Here is a 24,252-nt window from a genome sequence, read left to right as displayed (position 1 = left end):
ATGGGGCAGCTGAGCCTGTGTGCCCTAACTACTGACCTGTGCCCTAGAGCCTGCAATTCCTGAGCCCACCTGCCCCTAAACCCAGGCTCTGCAACAAGAGAAGCCACTGCAATAAGAAGTCAGCACGCAGCAACCAAGGGAGCAGCCCCCGATCGCCACAACTAGAGGGAAGCCCAAACAGCAATAAGGACTCAGCACAGCCAAAAATAAAGAAAAAGAAAGTTAGTTCGCAGACTGCCGCTTTTCCTCATGACCTCACCAGAGGCAGAACAGAACCTAGACGTGCTATTTTGTGAGCAGGTGCGGGAGTGGTGGTCACATTCTAGGTGATGAGACCCTGGAGCCCACACAGCTAGCTTTCCTCTCCTTACCAACACTCCCCTCAGTTGCTCTGCTGAGATGCTGGAAATTATTTTTCCTGGAGCACATTCTCTTTTCGTTTCATAATCAGACCATAGAGGGAGAGACTCCAAAGCTCTCAGGAGCCCAACGCAAGGCCCAGAATTCACAATCCCACGGTACTGCTGTACAGACCAGGCTTTGTTAAAAGTTTGTAGGTGTGAGATAGCTGTGTTCCCCAAGTTCGTCCATCAAAGATTTATTCAATGCCAACTTCAGGTCAGGCACTGTTCCAGGAATGGGGCTACAGCAGTGAATGAAACAGACAAAGTACCAACCTCTGGGAGGCTTCAGTGGGAGGCAGTCAATACCCAATAACAGCAGCAACAAACCAATGGATGTTCGATTGGAATAAGCGCCACAGAGAAAAGAAAAGCCTGGACCACGGCGGGACCAGAGTGTAATTGTGGAGGCAGTGAGACGTGGTTAGGGTCTAGATGCACGCTGAGTTGCTACCAGGTGAGACAGGAGTTATTGTAGGAAAAGAGAATGGCTTTTAGCCATTTGTTGTCTGGACAAGGCGCAGGGGGAGCGGGTTGGGAGGGGTCATATGGAGCTTGGGAATCTTATGCAGCTGCCACATGTAGCTGTCTTGGAGCATGTTGGGAGCTGGGGTTGGGGCAGAAGCAGCGAGAACAGGTGAAGTATAAAATCATGAGGCTAGATGAGATTGCTTATGAAACCTGGGTCCTTAAAAAGGAGAAGAGGTCCAAGGACTGAGCCTTGGGGCATTTCAAAGCTTAGGGGTTGGGGGATGAGGAGAAGGAAGCAAAAGAATCTGGGAGGCTAGGAGCATAATTTATTCATGAGAGCAGGAGGGAAGGCCGAGTGTGCAGTTTAAAGTACAGACAGCTAGGTAAAGTGAAGAGGGGGTGTTAGAAGTTACAAGAAGTTCTCTTTTGGATGTACAGTATCTCTGTTTTCAGCAAAGTCAAGAGCAAGGTCATCTGCTAAGAATGAGGAGGTGTTATGAGTTTAAGGAAAGCGGGCAAGATGTAATTAAGTGAAAGCAGGAAAGAGAGCAACATTTCTAGGCAAACAGAGCCTGCCTGGACTGGGGCTCAGGAATCTTGAGTGAGATGATTAGCACTGGTTTTTCTCCAGCTATGGCTCAGCTGTCCAGGTGTGAATGTGCAGAAAGAGGAGAGTTGGATTTAACCAGGATTGGGGTTCTACCGGGCTGGTGCAAAGGAAACTGGAGACCAAAGGAACTGAAGCGCAGAGACTATGGAATTCAACAAGATTAGGAGAGAGTTGAGGCCAGGAGAGAGGTGAGAGTTGGTGAACAGGAAATAGGAGCCTTTGTAGATCCCATCGGTGTCAGAGAACTAACTGCTGAGGCCCGAGTCCTGAAGGCAGAGAACTGGAAAATCGGAGGCAGAGGTCGAAGAGCGGGATGCCCAAAGCCGAGCCTGTGGTGGCGTGGTTTGGGTATTGATTATTGGTATTGATAAGTGTGGTTATTGGTATTGATACATGTAGCCCATGACCATGGGAGTGAATAGCTAGAGGAGAGGGGAAGACAATATCTTCTGACATGAGATCAAGACCCGAGTGTTAGAAGAATTGTCTACATAGACATTGAAATCACTGGGAAACAGGGCTGGAATACAGGACATCGTTAGAGAAAAGCTGGCTGTGAGCCAGGTGTTCAATCTTCAAGGAATTTGAGAGAGCGGCCCGGGGGTCTGTAGATGGTCACAGTAAGGGGGTGGTAAGTGAGATGGTTGGATGGTGTGCACTTCAGAGCTGGGTGCTTTGGTGGTGGTGGTGGTGGTAATAGTGTTTCGGGGGGAGAGAAGAAGCAAACAGAATAACCTGAGACACAAAAATGGTAGAGGGAGGAAGGGTCTCGATCAGCTTTGTCCAACAGAAATGCAATGTGAGCCATATGCGTAATTTAAGGTTTTCTGAGAGCCATAAAATATAAGGAGAAACAAGCGAAATGAATTTCAATATTTTATTTAACCCAGTGTACTCAAAATCTCATTTGAACATGTAACTGATTTATAATGATTAATGGGCTACTTCAGTTTCTTTTTTCACGTTAAGTCTCCAGAACCCAGTGTGTATCTTACTCTCACGGAGCATCTTGCCTCAGACCAGCCACGTGTCACACGTAGGTGGCCACGCGGGCCCGTGGCCACCGTATTGGCTGCTGCAGGTCTAGCGGGGCTGTCAAAGCCAAGAGAACTTAAACCAAAATCGAAGACTAGAGCGTAAAATCAGGACCTAATCAAAATTTCTAAGAAAAGGGACAAGAACAATCTTTCTGACTCAGGTTCAGACGCCAGAATCTCGTGTGGACCACAGCACCATTCAGCCTTTAGTTTGTCATTGCGTGCATGAGAGCGCTCGTGTACTCGTGAAAATCAGTTAGGAAAGATGTTTCAACCCACGAGACCAAACTGCATTTTTCTATTACAGTCAAACCCAAGTCACCAAGTCCCTCTCTGAAGATAGGTGATCTTTTCATTTCCCAACCAACACGTAGGTTTCAGTTACCATTCTAAGAGTTAAAGAGGCAGAAATAAACAAGATACAACCTCATGCACAGTTTGGCAGGGGAGGCAGGCAGAACTGAAACTAATTCAGTATGGGAAATGGAATAAAGGAGACTGATCGCATCAGAGCAAGCACACACCAGGAAGCCACGTCTCAGGATTTCAAGGAAGGCTTCACAGGGCTGGGCCTTGAAAGGTCAATAGGAGTTTGTTAGCTGAGGAAGAGAAAGAAAGGCATTTTAAGAAAAGAGAACAGATGGACAGGGGTGTGGCGGCAGGAGGCACAGGAAGTTGGTGGTGGAGTCTGAGGAACCTGGTGGGCCTTGGGTGGATGTATGGCTTTACAAAGAAACAACTGGACTGAAGCATGAAGGCCTGGCTATGATGCTTCTTTAAATATCAGACTTATTTTATAGGTTATACTTATCCAACAGTAGTGCTTAAAAATTACATAGGGTTCCTTATTAAAAATGCAAATTCCAGGGCCCCACTATTTCAAGAAGCCTGGGCTGGGGCCTTGGAATCTGAATTTTCATAACCCAGGGGATTCTGATGCAGATGGGTCCTAGGCCATGGTTTGAAAAACACAACCCTTTGCAAAGCTCTGGAGCCATTAAAGTTTCAGTGCAGGCCTGGGAGGTGGCCTGAACCATGTTTTAGAAAGGTTACCCTGGTCACAGTCTACAGCCTGAATGGAAGGGAGTTACAGACGGAGCAAGAAAGCCAGTAAGGTGTTGTTGAAATAGCCCCAGTGAGAAATGAGAACTAGGATAGTGGCTAGAGGAACGAATGGATTCCAGAGACATTTCAGAGCAGGCCAGTCAGATTCCTGTGTCCACCAAGGGGGAGAGAGACAGGGCAGTGAGTGGACTGAGCCTCCCATCTGAAGAGGCTGTGTAGACAAATGCTTGGTGGCTGAGATCGGGAGCAGGAGGGACAGTGGCCGGGGGAACCAGCAACTGGGTTCACGGTGTGTTGAGAATGAAGCATCAGTGGACACACAGAAGGGTGGGTTCCAGATCTGCTCACCTGTATGTTCTCCCTCCTGAGGGCCTACATCCTTTAATAAGTAGAACTGCATTTAAAAAATACTAATAATAGACACACATAGGAGACCTTTAGAACATTGTTACTGTGCATTTGCCAAATGCAGTGTGTGTAACTGATTCACTTTGGTATACACCTGAAACTAACACCACATTGCAAATCAACTATACTCCAATAAAATTGTTTTAAAAATGAAAATGAAAAAGTAAATTTCAGATGCAGAAGTCACCTGAGACCATGTGTTCCTCTTCTAGTCTCAGGCCTCTGGCCTAGCCTCCTGGGATCACTCCCCTCATTTCCTGTTCTCCTTGCTCCCTGCACCAATCTGCCCCTCCCAGACCCTCATGCTGCCATCCCTTCCTGTTCTAATATTCCCTCCACTACTCTGGTGTAACCCATTAATTACCTCCATAGCCATGACATTCCTCCCCATAGAGTTAAAATTGCATCTCTGTTGTTAAACCACAAACTCCTCCAAGGCAAAACTGTATTATTCACGTCTGACTCTCCAGGACTTGGCATAGCCATTCAATAAATATTTATTGAATTATTCCAAGAAATAAAGCCCATCACAATGGCCCTGAGAATGTACCCTGGTTACCTGAGAAAGAAAACCGCTGTCTTGAGCCTAGGCAGCCACAGTTAATAAAAGGTTCTCTAATGATTAATATAACTCATGAATCCCGTACCTGGGCAGACTTTGGTCATGATGTGGTTGGAAAGCAAATAAAAAATCCCATTAAAACTAATTCTCACTAAAAACTAACAATAACCCTCCAAATTGATCTGCTGCAGCACAGTTTTACTTAAATGAACACATTACTAAAAATGACATTCCCAGACTTACCAGACCAAACTGAATTTCAGTCCCTCAAGTGAAATAGCAGAGGGTAGCAAGAAGTGCCTTGAACACAGCTGGTCCTATCTGCTCACCAGCTCCCCAAATCTTTCTTCCTCTGGGCACCTTGGTCATTTTGGATACCATTCATCTCTGAGGCTGGATGACTAGGGTGTTTGAGGTCGGGAAGAATAAGGAGAACAGAAGGGTGGGTGCGACTCACTGACAAGACCGTCTAGCTCAGATAGCAGGGAAGATGGGAGGAAGCAATAGCACTGCAGTATTAACCACCGTGGGTAACTTGTCTCCAGGTCAACCCAGTCCTGGTCCTGTGGGCTCCTCTGTTCAACACACACAGCATCTTCTTTATGTACGTCTGTTTCTAGGTGGCAAACATACCTGCCGTGGTGGCTCAAAAAAACATAAAGAATCCGCCTGCAATGCAGGACACCCGGATTCCATCCCTGGGTCGGGAAGATCCCCTGGAAAAGGGAATGGCAACCCACTCCAGTATTCTCGCCTGGAGAATTCCATGGACGGAGGAGCCTGGCAGGCTTCAGTCCATGGGGTCACAAAGAGTCAGACACGACTGAGCAACTAATACAACACAACAATGTTTAGCCGGCAGGGACTGTCCTGGATTGTGTCCATGGGGTTGCAAAAAGTTGGACATGACTGAGTGACTGAACTGAACTGAACTGATAGTCCTGGATGGAGGCAAAACGTCTTGACGGCCCTCTGTGCCTGCAACGTGGTCAGTAACACAGCAACACAGTGGTGGGTGGAAACCCCACCATGTGCTTGAGAACAGATATGAGTGGAGCATGATTCTGGGAAGCGCTATCCCAGCCTCTCTTCCCTCTTATTCCCTACAAGTCCCCAGGAGACAGCCGTCAGGTGGAGTGCGAGAATGCCGTCACATAGGACTTCAGGGTTCAAAGCGACTTCCCTTCGGGTCAGCTCTGGGTCCTTCAATCGGCTTGGGAGGCTGAGAAGTGTGAATGAAAATACTGACATCGCCTGCCATTATCAGTAAACAAAGGATGTTGTAACCGTCAAGTGCCAATATTAGAGCCACCCCGTTGATGGTAAGACCCGAGGGAACTCAGGATGGAGGCCTGATGCCCACCATCAGGCAGTCAGATGCTGCAGCCACCCCAAAGGTGCACCTGAGGAGACTCGGGTGAAAAATCACGGGATCCGGGCCCAGATAGCTGAGATACACATCAAAGGAGTCATTTCAGTGAGCCCAGCCTTACATCTTCTCATACACAGATATGCACTAAATCCCGTAATTTGAGATGCCTGGTTTTCTCTAATTAATAGTAATCTTTTGGTGTACCATCTACCTGGCTTTGCTGCAAAAGCTCCTATATATCCTGGTTCCACTCTTATCCTCTGAAGCAGTCCCTCAGAGTGATCTGAGACGCTGTGTCTCAAGCTTTAGTCCTCTGTTTTTCCACCAAATAAAGCATAACTATTATTTTCCAGTAGTTATGTATGGATGTGTAGATTTTTCCAGTAGGAAAAATCCAGGTTTTTCCAATAGTCATGTATGGATGTGAGACTTGGGTCAAAAAGAAGGCTGAGCACTGAAGAATCGATGCTTTAGAAATGCAGTGTTGGAGAAGACTCTTGAGAATCCCTTGGACTGCAAGGAGATCCAACCAATCCATCCTAAAGGAAATCAGTCCTGAATATTCATTGGAAGGACTGATGCTGAAGCTGAAACTCCAATACTTTGGCCACCTGATGGGAAGAACTGACTCATTTGAAAAGACCCTGATGCTGGGAAAGATTGAAGGTGGGAGGAGAAGGGGACGACAGAGGGTGAGATGGTTGGATGGCATCACCGACTAGATGGACATGAGTCTGAGCAAGCTCCAGGAGTTGATGATGGACAGGGAGGCCTGGCGTGCTGTGGTCCATGGGGTTGCAGAGTCAGACACGACACACCACCATCCATTTTTAGGTTGTATGGTTTTGAGGGGGGGTTGTTTCTTTTTTTTTTCAGTCAACATAAGGAAGGAAGGAGACATTGCCCTCATTTTACAGGGAAAAACTCGGCAGGGGTAGGGTTCAGAGTCACTGCATCACACAGCTCCAGGGGGCTCCACCACTCATCCGCTCCGAGTCCGCTGCTCCCTGGGCCCTGCAGAGCATCGAGGCCTGAAAGTTCACGTGGATCCTGAACCCTGATGGCCAGGGTGGGAATCCAGGTCCCCCAAGTTCCAGTCTCCTACTTAAAAAAAAAACAGTCTGGAAACCACTGTTCTAACCAGCCACCCGCATTTTGCCGACCACTAAAGAGAAGCTGGAGACACATAAAATCCCAACTCAGTTCTGCAGGCCCAGCAGCTGGGAGCTCCTGATTCGTTCTCTGAGCTCATCCCACTCTGCCCTGGGGCGGAATCCTATTTTTAAGACCTTACCTTTTATAGCCTCTCTGTTATAAATTTTCTAATCTAGCCTGCCTCTAATCCTTCCTACTTAAGGAACAGAAGGCATCACATTCTCTTATGTTATAGGATTTTTTTTTCTCATTTAATTCCTGATTATGACTCTGCTAATGCTGGATGGAGACCACTGGATGGTCTCCATATTCCAAGTCCACGTGAAGCCAAGGAGCCGCCAGTGCAGCTTACACAGCCCCAGAGGACCCGAGGGCTCCCCCGATGGGCTCATTTTTGTAGCCAGTTTAATCTTAACACAAAATGAGGGGGATTTAACTTTTTTTCATTGCTTTTTTCTCTAATTATAAAACAATATTTTTGTTCACTGAAGAAAATTTGGAAAATTCAGTAAGGAAAAAAAAATCACACATTAAACCATTACTCAAAATTAACCTGATCGAACATTTGGGGATGTTTCTTTCTAGTCTTTTTTTCCCCCATCTCACATACACTGTCTTTTAAAATTGAGACTGCGTCTTATAGTCTGTGTGGTTGCCTGCTTTCTTTTTTTTCACTCAGTGTCATATTGGAAACATTTTCTCTGTCAGCATATATTACAGAAGAACATGACTTTGACTGTCACTGTGTGGATGTGCCATGATTTATTTTTAATAATCCTTTAACTGTGGACATCCCAGTTGCTTCTGACTTTCCACCATTATTTTTCAAAAAACAAGTGACTATAATGAACTTTCTTGGATACAAATTTTGTGCACGTCTTTCATCATCTCCTTAGGACATATTTCTAAAAGTGGAATTGCTGAATTAAACAGTATAAATATTTTTCAAGATTTTAAAACATTTTAACAAGTTGTCTTCCCAAAACTGTACCAATTATACTGATATCAACAGTATAACTTTTTTTTTTTCACAGCATATATACATTTTTTGTCCCCACAGCATCTCCACTTTTTAAAATTCCCAACTTTGGTAGCTGATTAAAAAGGCATTTTGCTTTAATTTGCATTTATTTGATCTCTCATGAGTTTGAATATTTTTCATGTTAACAGTCACTTGAATTTCTTCTTTGACAGATTCTTTTTTCATGTTCTTTTACAGAGCTGCAATAATTCTTTGAAAATATAATATTTTGCCATATATGTTAGAAATTCTTTCCTCTGAAACTGGGGTAGAAGATGTAAGATACAGCTTGAAGTTTTCTTAAAAGCATTTCCTTACTGTTACAAAGACCCTGATGCTGGGAAAGATAGAAGGCAGGAGAAGGAGGGGATGACAGAGGACGAGATGGTTGGATGGCATCACTGACTCAATGGACATGAATTTGAGAAAACTCCTGGAGATAGTGAAGGACAGAGAAGCCTGATGTGCTGCAGTCCAGGGGGCTGCAAAGAATTGAAGACGACTGAGCAACTGGACAGTAACAACTGTTACAAGTCTGCCTGTACTCTGCTGATAATTGAGGTTTGGAAGTTGAAAGGATTCTATATATACTGTAAACCACTCTTTGTCTTACAGGTGAGGAATCCAGCTCATGACTAGCAAGATCACATACTGAGTTGGCAGCCACGCCAGCAATGGACCCTACATTGCCCAGGTTCAAGTGGGCACTATTTCTCCTGCCCACCCCAGGCTTCTGTCAATAGTTGATGTGTGTGTGAAATTCACTCACCCACGTTAAGAGGCAAATAGAACTTTGGGGACATTTAGCAATGGCCTTAATGTCACCAGAGTGATTACCGCAATCAAAGTGATTAGTAGTAAAGATTTTTATTTAAAGTTCCAAGGAATGGACTTTTTGTTTCTCAGAGAATGTTATTACTCATCAGTGGGTAGATTTTTATTTATTAAAGCACCATCTATCCAATGCCAAACACAGAACAACAATAAAAATGGTTTCAGTTTCTGCTCATCCACTACTTTCTTCTGCAAAATGGAGTGACCACAGTCATCACCACTATCAACAGCTCTATTAGAAAACAACTAAAGCAAGGTGATCCATTCAACAGCTTTTAGACAAGTCCCCCGAAACAGATTAGGAATGATAGAGTTCTCACACCCGCCTCACCCAGACATGATACAGCGTGTGTTATGAGATGCCGTTGCATCTCCATGCTGTGGCCTCGAGGGGACACTGCTGCCTGGACGTGCTTTCTTCCCTCTGGCTCTCCCCCTGTCTCTCTGTAGTTTCTTCTCTGTCTCGCTTCCTGGATCTGTCCTCACCCTCTCTTTGGGTCACCAGGCTCCATCCCTGGCCCTCCTCTCTTCTTACTCTGTAAACATGCACTGGTGGTTTCATTCGATTCCCTCATTTCAACTATTATCATATCCCGATGGAGTCCAAGTTGACAGTTCTAACTCAGACATCTCTCCAGACTATCAGACGCTATTAATAATAGCCCTGGAGATTTTAACTGGGCCTCACATAGCAGCACACAAACCTCAGCTGATCCACAACAGAAATCAGAGCTTCCCTGCTGTTCCATCAGTTCAGTTCAGTCGCTCAGTCACGTCCGACTCTTTGCGACCCCATGGACTGCAGCACGCCAGGCTTGTCCTGTCCGTCACCAGCTCCTGGAGCTTGCTCAAACTCATGTCCATCGGGTCAGTGATGCCACCCAACTATCTCATCTTCTGTCGTCCCCTTCTCCTCCTGCCCTCAGTCTTTCCCAGTGTCAGGGTCTTCTCCAATGAGTCAGTTCTTTGTATCAGGTGGCCAGAGTATTGGTCCACTGAAGAAGGGAATGGCAAACCATATCAGTGTTCTTGCCTTGAGAACCCCATGAACAGTATGAAAAGGCTGTTCCATACCTCCTCTGATGTTTTTAGCCTTCCAAGCCAAAACAAAACAAAACAAACAAAAAAAAAACGGATGTTTTACCAGGCACTACTCACCTTGTATGTTCCCTGCACAGTCCCTGGAAGTAGGCTTTTCTCAAGGAGCCCTGGTTCCTCCTAGCAGAGAAGGGGCTATAGAAGCCAAGATCTGGATACTGTGAATACCCAGTGCTACTGAGGTGTCACTGCTCCCAGGCACAGAGCTAAGGAATATATGTATATGAATACATATATACATACATATAGAGACTGACATCCATATTTTTGTAAGTTTCTACATATGCATTGAATACCACTGAATTCACATCAGTATCTCCAATTTGGATCCAGCATCACTGAGTTCAGTTTCGTTTTCTTCCCCTTCTCGTTTGTAATTCCTATCTCTGATGGTAAGAAACCTGGCTCCCATCGCCCTCAAGCATTTACCTATTCAATCAACCCCGCTACGGGCAATCACTCTCCTGTGTCTAACACTGCCACTGTCTCCTGCCCTGGGACACACTTCTCCCCTCAACAGAAGACCTGAACCTGGCCCCAGGTTTCCTCCCTTGCTGTGCAGATGGCTTTCTTGCCCTGCCATATCACCACCACCCTCTTCACCTAGCTGGGCTGCTCCCCGATGGCTGTTCCTCCCCTGCTCAGATTCCCCCACTTCATACAAGCCACGATGAGTCATTTTTCATATTGTTTGGCTCATCAGGCAAGTTTGGCCTTGGAGTACAAAAGGAAGCAGGGAAAAGGCTAACAGAGTTTTGCCAAGAGATCACCCTGGTCATAGCAAACACTCTCTTCCAACAACACAGGAGACAACTCAACATGTGGACATCACCAGATGGTCAATACCGAAATCAGATTGATTATATTCCTTGCAGCTGAAGATGGAGAAGCTCTTACAGTCAGCAAAAACAAGGCCAGAAAATGACTGTGGCTCAGTTCATGAACTCCTTATTGCAAAATTCAGACTTGAAGAGAGTGGGAAACCACCAGACAATCCACATATGACCTAAATCAAATCCCTTACGATTATACAGTGGAAATGAAAAATAGATTCAAGGGGTTAGATTTGATAGATAGAGTGCCTGACAAACTTATGAATGGAGGTTCCTAACACTGTACAGGAAGCGGTGATCAAAATCATCCTCAAGAAGAAGAAATGGAAAAAGGCAATATCGTTCTCTGAGGAGGCCTTACAAATAGCTGAGAAAAGAAGAGAAGCAAAAGGCAAAGGAGAAAAGGAAAGATATATCCATCTGAATGCAGAGTTCCAAAGAATAGCAAGGAGAGATAAGAAAGACTTCCTCAGTGATCAATGCAAAGAAATAGAGGAAAACAATAGAACGGGAAAGACTAGAGATCTCTTCAAGAAAATTAGAGATACCAAGGGAACATTTCATGCAAAGACGGGCTCGATAAGGACAGAAACGGTATGGACCTAACAGAAGCAGAAGATATTAAGAAGAGGAGGCAAGAATACACAGAAGAGCTATACAAATAAGATCTTCATGACACAGATAATCACAATGGTGTGATCACTCACCTAGAGCCAGACATCCTGGAGTGCAAAGTCAAGTGGGCCTTAGGAAGCATCACTAAGAACAAAGCTAGTGGATGTGATGGAATTCCAGGTGAGCTATTTCAAGTTCTAAAAGATGATGCTGTGAAAGTGTTGCACTCAAAATGCCAGCAAATTTGGAAAACTCAGCAGTGGCCACAGGACTGGAAAAGGTCTATTTTCATTCCAATCCCAAATAAAGGCAATGCCAAAGAATGTTCAAACTACCACACAATTGTACTCATCTCACATGCTAGCAAAGTAATGCTCAAAATTCTCCAAGACAGGCTTTAACAGTATGTAAACTGAGAATTTCCAGATGTTCAAGCTGGATTTAGAAAAGGCAGATGAACCAGAGGTCAAATTGCCAACATCCACTGGATCATCGAAAAAGCAAGAGAATTCCAGGAAAAAAAAACCCGTCTACTTCTGCTTCACTGACTATGCTAAAGCCTTTGACTGTGTGGATCACAATAAACTGTGGAAAATTCTTAAGAGATGGGAATACCAGACCACCTTACACGCCTCCTGAGAAATCTGTACGCAGGTCAGGAAGCAACAGTTAGAACTGGACATGCAACAACAGACTGGTTCCAAATTGGAAAAGGAGTATGTCAAGGCTGTATATTGTCACCCTGCTTATTTAACTTCTATGCAGAGTACATCATGAGAAATGCTGGGCTGGAAGAAGCACAAGCTGGAATCAAGATTGCAGTGAGAAATATCAATAACCTCAGATAGGCAGATGACACCACCTTTATGGCAGAAAGTGAAGAGGGACTAAAGAGCCTCTTGATGAAAGTTAAAGGGGAGAGTAAAAAAAAAAAAAAAAAAAAAAACTGGCTTAAAACTCAACATTCAAAAAATTCAGATCATGGCATCTGGTCCCATCACTTCATGGCAAATAGATGGGGAAACAATGGAAACAGTGAGAGACTTTATTTTCTTGGGATCCCAAATCACTGCAGATGGTGACTGCAGCCATGAAATTAAAAGGTGCTTGTTCCTTGGAAGAAAAGCTAGGATAATCCTAACACCATATTAGAAGGCAGAGACATTACTTTACTGACAAAGGTCCATTTAGTCAAAGCTATGGCTTTTCCAATAGTCATGTATGGTGTGAGAGTTGAACCAAAAAGAAAGCTGAGTGCTGAAGAACTGATGCTCTTGAACTGTGGTGTTGAAGGAGACTCTTGAGAGTCCCTTGGACTGCAAGGAGATCAAACCGGTCAATCCTAAAGGAAAAAAGTCCTGAATATTCATTGAAAGGACTGATGCTAAAGCTGAAGCTCCAATACTTTGGTGACCTGACTCATTGGAAAAGACCCTGATTGGGAAAGATTGAAGGCAGGAGGAGAAGGGGATGACAGAGGATGAGGTGGCTGGATGGCATCACTGACTAGATAGACTTGAGTTTGATCAAGCTCTGGGAGTTGGTGATGGACAGGGAAGCCTGGCATGCTGCCGTCCATGGGGTCGCAAAGAGTCAAACAGGACTGAGTGACTGAACTGAACTGAACTGATGATGAACCAGGCTATGATAGAACATAACACCCACCTCCCTCCCGCAAACATAAAAGAATCATAGTCAGTAAAGCATTTGAATGCAAAAGAAATGTTCAGAAAAAAAAGTTGGACATTGTTCAAATTATGTCCCAGGGGTGACTGTATTCTGTCTGTTTATCCTACTTTGCCTGAGAGCCACACTTTCACTCCAACTGACCTTTGTTCAGGTGTGAGTCCTGAACAAAGCAGCTTAGCCCCTCTGAACCCCAGGTTCTTCGCAGCGTTGGCACATATTTTACTGTATTTCTGGAAGCCTGGGGTGTCAGAAAAGCTAGAGACTGAAAAGCACTTTGCCAGTACAAGTCTCATGGAAACGCCGAACTGAGATCATAAATCAACAAGCAGAGAAAACAAGCGTGGTGGTTTCCATAGATGTTTAAGGAAGCGGGCTGGCAGGTCTACTTGAAACTGCTACCTGCATTCACTTCTCAGTGAACAGATGGGCAGCGAGGGTGACAGAAAAGCAAGAGAGATGAGAGAGGGCAGAGTCATGGGGGCATTCCAGCTTCAAGGAGGTAGAAGGCAGAGTTTTAAAGGCTCTGTTCAGGTGCTTGCTGAAGTTTTCTCTTAAAATCTAGAAAGAAAAGCATCCTCTGCCATAGCTCCCTCTCCACTCAGGTGCCCAAGGTCCGCCCTGGTCCTGAATTCTCAGGCTATCATAGCCGTCTTAGGAAGGAAGGAAGAGAGGGATGGAGGGAGAGAAGGAGGGAGAAAGGAAAGGAAAGGAAAAAGAGCAAGAGTGAGAAGCCAGCCAGCGTCCAGGGTAGGCCACCTGAAACTTCGTACGCTCCTAGGCAACCGAAAGGAGGGACCGGCCCCCAGGCTGGACTGTGCGGGTGTGCAGCTCCGGAGAGACGGGCACCTGCCTCGGTGTGTGTGCGGTAACCTGGACAAACAGAGACCCATTCGAGAGGTGGAATTTCCATGGCAGGCACCGGATCTGATGGGAATGTGCCGGCAGGGACATCTGTCCTTGTATTAAATGCCTCATTCCCTCGAGCCGTCTGCACAGAGAAGCAGAAACTCCTCACTCCCTTTCCAAGGGTACAGCAAGGTCACCTTAGACCACTCATCTCGAACGTGGGGGGAGTTGGGTGATTTTATATCTGAGGGGACATTCGGCGCTTTGATGGTCACACTGAGAGGAGGAGGGAACTGGCACCCAGTGGGCTGAGACCAGGGATGCTGTTCAACATCCTAGGAGCTTCCCACAGGAAAGAGTTTCCCACAGGGAAGAATTTCTAGCGCCAAATGTCATGATGCCAAGGTCAAGATACCTAGCGGTGGGCTTCTTACCACCTTCTCCCTGCTCTCTGCATAGCGATCGGACGAAATCCTGCATGTTCTCTCTCCAGTTCCCCTTACCCACCCTGCCTGGGAAATGCTGCCAAGATGCTCACATCAAAGAACAGGGGAATCCTTTCAACAGAACCTCACCACCTGCGCACCTGACTTGAGAAGCGACGGAAACCACGACTAACACACCGTACCCTCTGAGGAAGGCAGAGGAGACTCAACCCCGCTGCCTCCAGCCAAGTGATGTCCCCAGAGGAATCAAACACACGGTAACAACCCCTTTAAACCCCAATTCCTTTATCCCTGATAATATCCCCTTAAACAACCTTGACCACCTCTAAGTCCACCACTGACTCTGGGAACTGAGATTCTTGCCAAGATTCTTGCCCCCAAGATTCTCGCCCCCTGTCACGAGTCAGAAAGAAAAAGTTAGTGTGGAAGTTTCGACCCCAAAAGTTGAAAACCGACGTCCGGGGACAGTTAATGCAGCAATAGAAGCAAATTTTCCAAAACAAAGGCAGGAGAGAGAGGTTTTTGGCAACACAGAGCAGACATCTAAGACACCGTTAAAACCACCAGCACAGAAAGAGTGGCCCGGGCAATAGCTTTTGGAAGATGGAAAAATCTTACTTTGGTTGTCAAGGTCAGCTGAACAATTAGAAACCAGGGTGCAGGCTCACGCAGTCCATTCACTCAGAGAGAGTCAGAGGTGGCGGCCGGGAGGCTGGACCTTCGCGTCCTGGGCGCTGCTGTCCTGCCGACCTGCAGGGTCCCCTGTGCCCACATCCCCTCCAGGCAGGCTGCAGCCTGCCTTCTCTGAGGAAATCAGAGCTGCTCTCCCACTGCTGAAAAAATTCGAGATGTGCCAAGCAGATGGTCCCACGCTTATCAGCAGAAGCTGTGCTTCAAATGGCATAGCTCAGTGACACGCTTAAGTGAAAATCTTCACTCCGATCCAGAGTGGGACTAGGCTGGTGATCACGTGAGGTGACTGACCTCCCCCCTACCCCGAACCACCAGGGCCAGCCAGGGTTGAGGAAGAAGACGGCCCAGAGAAACACTGCACAGAAGGGCAAAATCACGTGTGTAGCCGAAAGACAGCCGCAGCTCAGATTCCTGACTCAGCCTGTGACTGGCCAAGTGATCTCTGCCAAGCTCTGGAAGACTCAGTCTTGTCCCCTGTAGAATGGAACTCATCATGACCCAAAGCTGCAATGGTTAAATGAGGTATAGGAACGCACCTGCACAGTGAGGGACCTGTGGTTAAACAATTAAACATCCCCTCCCTTCCTGCAGGGCTTCCCTGGTGGCTCAGACGCTAAAGAATCTGCCTGCAATGAGGGAGACCTGGGTTTGATCCCTAGGTGGGGAAGATCCCCTGGAGAAGGGCATGGCAAACCACTCCAGTGTTCTTGCCTGGAGAATCCCTGAGGACAGAGGAGCCTGGTGGGCTACAACCCATGGGGTCGCAAAGAGTCGGACATGACTGAGCGACTGACACTTCCCTTTCCTACAACCCATGTTCAGAGAGTCTCATGCCCATGTGAGTGTGCAAACGTGATGCAATGCAGGAGGGAGAAGGAGAGAGAGAGCCCAGAACTGGGTCCCAGGAGTGGATGAGCACCAGTGCCCAGCTCGCATCTCAGCCTGGCTCACAGATGATTCCTGGGAGCAGCTGTTTCTGTGAGATGCAGATCCTCACCCAGGCAGTCAGGTTACTTTCTCCCAAGACCCTCTTCTTGGTCAACAGACCCCACGTGAAGGTGCCAAGACCAAGCAAGAGGCTTCTGGAAGGTCTGAGTAACCAAGCCTTGCGGTGAAGAACCCCACCACCCATTTGTGGCAGCATTTATTCCTTTTTTTTTTCCCCAAAGTATTCCTTCATGGTTACTGTGGCAAAGTAGCTGTGGACTCCTGGGAATGACTTGATCAACAGAGGGCAGGAAAGCAAATTGGGATTCTGTGGGAAAGCAGCCTTAGGAACCCACAGACGGAGCTTTCTTCGGACTGTTTTCATAAGCAGGAAGATGAGAGGCCAGCCAAACTGGCCTTGTGGGAAACCTGACCTGCGGCTCTGCCCTCCAGTGGAAGAGGAGGGGGGTACCAGGGCACCTCCCCGAAGATCTCCAAACGGCAGGCAGAACAAGGTGAGGTCCGGGCACCTACTGGGCAGGCAGTGCTGAGCAGCAGAGCAGAAGATGGGGGAGACTCAGTGCGATTTCATTACCTGGATGCGATGCTCCAAAGAAGGAGAGTCAGCCTTCTGAAGACCTTTCCTTTCCCCCGAGGATCATCAGAAACTGCAGGGAAACCGGGACTGCCTGAGGCCACCAGCCAGGCCGAGAGAAAGGAGCGGTCGGAGGAGAGGAGATCAGACACGCAGAAGCAAGTACGATTGGGAGAGAAGGATCAGGCTGGCTGAGAAGGTGCCAAGGTCACGGGCGGGAAGGAAGAGACCAGAAGGGAAAGAGGAATGAAGGATGGGGAGCGCTGCACTCCTCAGAAGCTCAGGGACTGTCTGGATCTATGAACCTTTCACCCTGTCCTTTCGGGGGCTGTGAAACTCTCAGCTGAGGGACCCACGGGAAGAAAGTCTACAACGTCACGATTTAAGTCAACAGAACAGAGGGCCTCCCCAATTTGCTTCTCCCAGTTCCTAACAGAGCAGAGGCATCTGTCCATCCTGCAGGGAACAAGATGCCACATTTGGAAACTGGTAACGGTCACCAGGTAAACAAAAAAACAAGGCAGCGGGAAGCGGTGCCTGGAGTGGCCAGATGGGGTCCAGGTAGGAGGAGACGCCCCGGGGGAAGCCTGGAGGAGATGGCACTCTCCTCCCCTGATCAAACGGGTAGGGGGAGGCGCTGATTGTTTTGTGACTAATTGGCACCACTAACAAAAGCGGGGACTCTTGCAGATGGAGCAGGCGTTTCACTCGTGGTAGATGATGCTTTATACTTAGAGAAAACGCAGCAACTCTCTGTAAAAATAAAACTGCTTGCATTTAAACCACAAATAGGTTGGCTATTTCTGTGCCCGGCTGGTCTTTGTGAGTAATCGTCCTCCTCTTGAGAGGCAGGCAGAGTCTGGGGTGGGGGAAGTGTAGAGAGAAGGGGCAACAGAGATGGCAGAGGCCCAAAATGAGGACTCCATGGTCCCAAACATCCAGGGTGGGATGAAGTTCTAGCTTTCACCTCCACAAGTTGCCTACAGAAACAACATCCCTCTTTATCCCATCAAACAACAGGGAAACATGGCAGACGTGGCCAGGGAAGGGCTTTATGGGATCAAGTGAGGAGTAAGCTTGGTAACCAAGGAGGCCACAGAGTGGACCCAGAAGTAGAGCAACACATGAATGGTAGACCCATCAGGTGGTGGAAGCCAGAAACAGAGCCACACACAGTAGAAACCCTTTCCTTCATCAAGTGTGCATGCGTGCTCAGTCACTTCAGTCGTGTCCGACTCTTTGCAACCTATGGACGGTAGCCCGCCAGGTTTCTCTGTCCATGGGATTCTCCAGATAAGAACACTGGAGTGGTTTGCCATTTCTTGTTCCAGGGGAACTTCCCAACCCAGGGACTGAAACTGAGTCTCCTGCAGCTCCAGTACTGCAGGCAGATTCTTTCCTGCTGAGCCACCACGGAAGCCCCGTTTCCTCAAGAGTTTACTCTTAAGTTCCAAACCCTCTGAATGCCATGTGGACTTTGCTCTGTGCTAACCCCATGGACGCCCAGTGAACTCCAGTCACACCCTAGGATGTTCTCTCCATCTGGACGGACCTCTACTGTACCTTGGCTATCAAGCCCTGGGTTACGGGGAAACAGCTATCCAGTGCTTCCCAAAGCCCTTCCCAAACAGTGCTGGGAAAGATTAAGGGCAGGAGGATAAGGGGGCAACAGAGGATGAGATGGTTGGGTGGGCTCACCGACTCAGTGGACAAGAGTTTGAGCAAACTCCAGGAGATGAAGAGTGGGACCTGACTTAGCAATCGAGTAACAGCAACAACGAACCACAGAAGTTAGAGAACTTAGAACTTCCCAAAGGCCAGCACTCCCCTTTAGAGTTAGAAAGATTTGAGAGCTAGCAGAGGAAGAGGGCGGGCCGCTCAGACCAAGAGAAAGGCCCCAGGTGGGGCAGGTGTGAGCCCTCATGTCCACGGGGAAAGATGGCCCCAGAGTCAGTGCTGGAGCAGCAGCTCCTCAAAATGGCAGGCGAGTCATTTAGCCCCAGTTGTCTCGGTTCACCATTTGTCAGCTAAGCAACTTCAGGTCTGCTAGAAATTGGGACTCGCAAGCTTGATTGGAGTGATGAGTGAAGTTTTATCCCATCTGTTTGATTGACAGGATCTCAGAATGGGCCTGGCCCCGCCCTCTGCCCTCCAGTCCTGCAAAAGGGACCTCAGATGCCATTGGCCAGATAAAAGCCCAAGATAAAACCCTGAGAACAGAAATCTGCTCCGAATCCCATCAGCCTCGGGGAATCTTTGCCCTGCTTCTCCTCGCCTGCCCTGGCCCGGCATCAGTTGGGTCTCTCCCAAGTAAGGATCTTTACTTTCAGTGCACGTTTCTTAAACATCGAATCTTAAAGAGAAATGCACGTTTGACACCCTGCCCTATGTTTTCCTCGGACCAGGCAGGCCGGCGTGCTGGGGACCATGAGAATATGGTGGAGCAGAGCCCATGGCGGGAGCCACGCTGGGGAAAGCAGACCCACCAGAGGCTGTGGAAGCAGCCCCTCCGCGTGGACTCTGGGAGGAGCCGGAGCTCAGATTAGGCCCTGCTGTGGGGGACTAGGTCCCCTGCCCTGAGCCTCCCCCGGTCTCCTCTCAGTATTTAGAATCTGCCAGAAAGATTCTTCCAGCCCAGCACGAAGCGCCTTTGCAGGGAGAGTGTGAAGTGACCCACAATGAGGCTAGCGGTCCTCAAGCAAGATGGCTCTCGACCCCGAGGGGCAGTGGGGACACTCGTGGTGTGGCGGTCACCCGTGTAGACACAGCTGAAGCATCGGGCATCTTCCTTAATGATAACAGATGGACCATTTCCTTCTGCTCTGAGTCAGCACCGAATTGGCAACATAGACACTTGCCCTCTAGATTCCTTACCTAGATTGTAATCGTGTGCTCTCCCTTGTCCAAACATCATGAAAACTCCACTTGTGAGAAAGAGTATTTTTGGAGCACTGCCTGGGGTCATGGAGTTTGTCCATCCCTCTGGATGTTCTAAATATTACCCTGGGTTCAGCCCTGCATTCTTGGCCAGCATTGTCTCGGCCCTTCATAAAACTGTACTTTCTAAATTATCCTTTGGAGATATTCATCAGCTAACATTTAGAGGCTCTATTAAAAAAAGAGAGAGAGACATAAAAAGATGAAGACTGTGTTCATGTTGGAACCGGCTAGCAGGCTTCCCACCGTAACTCCAGAGTCTCCTGTCAGAGATTTCTGCATCCGGAGGGACTGCAGCAGCCAATTTGTTTATGTCAATAGAACACCATAAAGTGTGCAATTAGGGGTTTTCTTTTCCTTCTAGGAAGCTTGAAGACACATTTTTGACCTGCCTTTCCAAATGTCCCACAAGGCTACTTAAAAGAATGTCTGAAATTACAAATTTAGTCCAAGGTCAAATTTGGACACAAACTTCTACCCATTGTCTTTTTCTGCCAATGACTATGGGTTTGGGCAAACAATGTTTTTCCACCTACAATTTTTTCAAGGAGACTGAAAATATCAGTCATCTTCAAATGACAAAAATTCACATATTGAGAGTACCACAAGTAGCTAACCTGAATAGCTGGGACTTTGGACCCATGCAGAAGAGTTCGCTAACTTTTGTGATTTGTTGTTGCTGTTGTTCAGTCGCTAAGTCATGTCCAACTCTTTGAGACCCCATGGACTGCAGCACACCAGGCTTCCCTGTCCTTCACCATCTCCTGGAGCTTGCTCAAACTCATGTCCATTCAGTCAGTGATGCTACTGAACCATCTCATCCTCTGTCGGCCGCTTCTCCGCCTACCTTCAATCTTTCCCAGCATCAGGGTCTTTTCCCATGTGTTGGCCCTTCGCATCAGGTGGCTAAAATACTGGAGCTTCAGCTTCAGCATCACTCCTTCCAATGAATATTCACGACTGACTTCCTTTAGGATGGACTGGTTGGATCTCCTTGAAGTCCAGGGACTCTCAACAGTCTTCTCCAACCCCATGGTTCAAAAGCATCCATTCTTGGGTGCTCAGTGACTGCACCTATTAAATTATTTTATTAGAGTTACTTGTTTATGTGTCTGTTTACCTCCAGACACTTAGGCCCTGGAGGCAGAGATAAAGTCTTACTCATCTGGCATAGGCTGAGTGAAAGGGTAAGTTAAATAAATCAATTATGTATAAAGTTAGTACCACGATTTTATTTTTACTTACCTTTTAATAATTGTATGCATTTCCTTGTTTGGGGTTGTGCGGGGTCTTCGTTGCCGCTTGGGCTTTTGTCTAGTCTTGGAGACTACTCTCTAGGTGCTGTGTGTGGGCTTCTCATTGTGGTGGCTTCTCTCGTGAAGCCTGGGCTCTAGGACACGTGGGCTCAGTAGTCACAGCTCTCAGGCTCTAGAGCACAGGTTCAATAGTTGTGGTGCACAGGCTTCGTTGTTCCCAGGCATGGGAGACCTCCCCAGACCAGGGATCGAACCCGTGTGTCCTGCACTGGGGGGCAGATTTTTTTTTTTTTTTTTTTTGCTGTAAATAAAATGTTTATAAGTGTTCCTACTAAGTATCAGGAAGCTTTAACTATCTCTTCCTCAAATACACCCATTGTTTTGGCAGTCATTCTTAATTGTCTCTTAAAGGATCATGCATCATGATCCGATATTAAGTAGACTCATTGTTATCCAGGTAGTTTATAGTGAAGTCGCTCAGTCGTGTCTGACTCTTTGTGACCCCATGGACTGTAGCCCGCCAGGCTCCTCTGTCCATGGGGATTCTCCAGGGCAGGAATAACTGGAGTGGGTTGCTATGTCCTTCTCTAGGGGATCTTCCTGACCCAGGGATTGAACCCGGGTCTCCTGCACTGCAGGCAGATTCTTTACCACTGAGCACACCAAGGAAGCCTGGGACCACAATTTTAAATACTGCTTGTTTTCTAATTCTTTGTTGAATGTTAGTTTAATTTCCCCAGCTGCACTGTACACCACTTGGAGAAGGAACCACATCTACATTCCCTGAGAACACCAGGGCTGAGCACGGACAGGTGGTTTGACAAATACCTGGCTTCACGTCACTGAGAGGGAAACTCCAAAGCCCTCAGGTGATGGTTTGATGAACTAATCTGTCTCCACTGATTACAATTAGCACCTAGCAAATGCTTCTGAATATAACATGATGCCATGCTGCTGACTTCTGTTTGCTCAGGGCTTTGAGGGGGTCCTTGGGCGTTAGGCCTGCGGTATTTTAGAGGGTAAGGGCTTGTGACTCTTTTGCAAAACCAGAGTGCCTTATTGTGGCCTACTGTGTAACTGCCAGGCAATCTGGGTGGCAGGTCACAGAGGTGAAAATGGATCCAACTAGCCTTGCTCCCATTGTTTGAAAACAACCCATACGACAAGCTCAATATTGGTAAGTCAACATGTGTATGTTGCCCCCAAGTAGGACACTCTGCGGTGTCTGCAGCCAGAAGAAAACAATAGTTAAATGTCTCCTGCAACCATAGCTACGTTAGACCTACTCAGCTGCCCTGTGCTTGGTTATAAAAATTGTATCAGACAAAAACACAAGTGTCCAGCTTAAAGTTGGGACAAATTAAGGCTTTATTATTTTGCCTAACTTACACCGGAGGTCTGAGGTCACAGTGCCGGCAGGGTGGGTTCCTCCTGAGACCTCTCTCCTTGGCACGCAGATGGCCGTTTTCTCTCTGCCTCCTCACGTCACTCTGTGTGTGTCTGTGTCCTAATCTCTTCCCATAAGGACCCCAGTCATCTGGATCAGGGCCCACCCTGAGAACCTCATTGTAACTTAACCATCTCTTTAAAGGGTCTTGTCTTCACATACAGCCACATTCTGGGGTGCTGGGGCTTAGACACATCAATCTGGGGGATGCAACTCAGCTCACAACAGTGACCAGTTAGGTAAGGCCTAAACTGTCGCAGGAGAGGCCTCTTGGGGGGGGCTTCAGCAGCTGACCACCTTGCTCCTGTCCTGCAGGCCCTGGCTCCCCAGCAACACCCTGTGTCCCAACAGCCCCCAAGGCCTTCCTCTGGCCCCCAGCCTTCACCTGTTCACCTCTGAGCAGCCCCAGGACGCATCAGCAGCTCTTCACACAGTTCTTGTGTTTATCCCTGAAAGCAGTTGCCGCTGGGTTAGGATTCTGCATCTCCACTCCTTCCAGATGGAGATGAACAACCTAGGTTGCCCCCACTTGAGATGTTTCCCAGGGGCATTAAGGACACACAACCGTCTAGCATCTTTGGGAAGTTTCATTAAATCTCCCCAGTTGAGGCCGCCTTGGGAGCAGTTGGTGGATGGTTCTAGATCTCCACCTTTCCCTGGCTGAGGACCATGCTGCATGCATCACCCCTGTGTAAGAGGATTCTTCTAGCAGGAGGCCCATACCCTGAAATGTAAGGATTCTGGCCCAGGGGGAGCCAACCCGCACAGGACACGTGGCCTGGGCAGACACATCAGTGCATGCCCAGACTCATGCTCCCAAGTCCCTCCCACAACCAGCGTGGACATACAATACCTGTGCCTTGCTGTCTCGAAGAGTCGACTCCTAAGTGTCCCTAAAGTCAATATCACCCTCTGGATACGGTAGTCTCGAGGCGTTCAGAGTGACCACATCCTGCCTTCTTGGAAGAATGTGCCTTCTCCGAAGTCTGCAATCATCACTGATGCGTCCTGAACAATGAACATTTATTGTTGGGGGCCGGAGTGAGGTACTCCGCCCATGCCAAAGGTCATGAGGAAGGAGGCTCGACGTACGCAAAGGCGGGATCGAGCCTCAGGAGTCCCCCTGGAAATCCTCAAGCATCTACCCCCATAACCAGAGCCTGCCTACTTTGCTACTTTGTGCTTTCACCTACACCTCTGACTTTACGGGGGGCTGTCCCCCACCACCTCTTTTGGAGAAGGAGTTAACTTAGAGCGCCAGTTAATAATAATTCCTGGGCGTGATAAGAGTGTTTTAACCTACAAACTCCTCTGAAGGTTCTCTAGCCTGCCTGACAGGCTTGTCCGGCCACATGTGATTGCTCACAGCCTCCCAACTGTGAGAGGCACGAGATGCTTTAAACCTTCTAAAAACAGGTTCCTTAGAAAAATTAGAAAACTATTAGTATAAGTATAATGGGCTGATTAGAAATTGTGTTGGTGAAGGGTTTTTCATTTGTTGAGCCAATGTTTGTTGCTAAGTCTCCATATCCCCTGCCCTTACACACATTAATGAATATATAGAAGAAATAACTATTAACCTTTGATATTAATCGCGTTAGACCTTAGGCTAAGTAAATTCTTTCCTTAACTAAAACCCACTACACCCTCACCCTATAGGAATGTAACTTTATTTGGGTGGTGTCTGTTTTAAGAATAATCACCCTTGGAGAAAAAAGAGTTCTGACCACTGTCACAAGGAGAGGGTCGTAAATTGTCAGCAGGCCCCCTGGCCAGAAGATGATGTAACACCCCTAAGACCTCTGTATACATTTGTGTGAAGCACCTGACTTTAATAAAAGTCAGGACTGCTGTCCCCACGTGACTTTTGTATAACATCTCAGTGTATAAAAACAGACTCTGGAAAATAAAGAATTGGGATCAGTTTCTCAAAA

The 24,252-nt window shown here is 47.4% G+C and overlaps 1 protein-coding gene and 1 long non-coding RNA gene across 3 annotated transcripts in view; one reads left to right on the top strand and one right to left on the bottom strand.

Moving 5' to 3' along the window:
* The window catches only part of MAS1 (MAS1 proto-oncogene, G protein-coupled receptor), a 25,319-nt gene extending 8,329 nt beyond the window's left edge, over positions 1-16,990 (bottom strand). Inside the window, exon 1 of one of the 2 annotated variants that reach the window (XM_061428473.1) lies at positions 16,679-16,990. The gene's annotated coding sequence lies outside the window, so the exon portion shown is untranslated. Of the gene's footprint in view, positions 1-15,081; positions 15,479-16,678 lie in introns of those variants that run through there. The other variant, XM_061428472.1, reaches the window with a different exon arrangement.
* Positions 16,970-24,252, top strand: LOC133254258 (uncharacterized). Its single transcript, XR_009738624.1, has 2 exons — positions 16,970-17,181; positions 18,795-24,252. It is a non-coding gene; the product is annotated as an uncharacterized LOC133254258 (long non-coding RNA).

The sequence above is a fragment of the Bos javanicus genome, chromosome 9 (genome assembly GCF_032452875.1).
Source record: "Bos javanicus breed banteng chromosome 9, ARS-OSU_banteng_1.0, whole genome shotgun sequence".
Classification (NCBI taxonomy): domain Eukaryota; kingdom Metazoa; phylum Chordata; class Mammalia; order Artiodactyla; family Bovidae; genus Bos; species Bos javanicus.
Note: the sequence above shows the minus strand (reverse complement) of the source record. Positions and strands in the feature narration are given on the sequence as shown.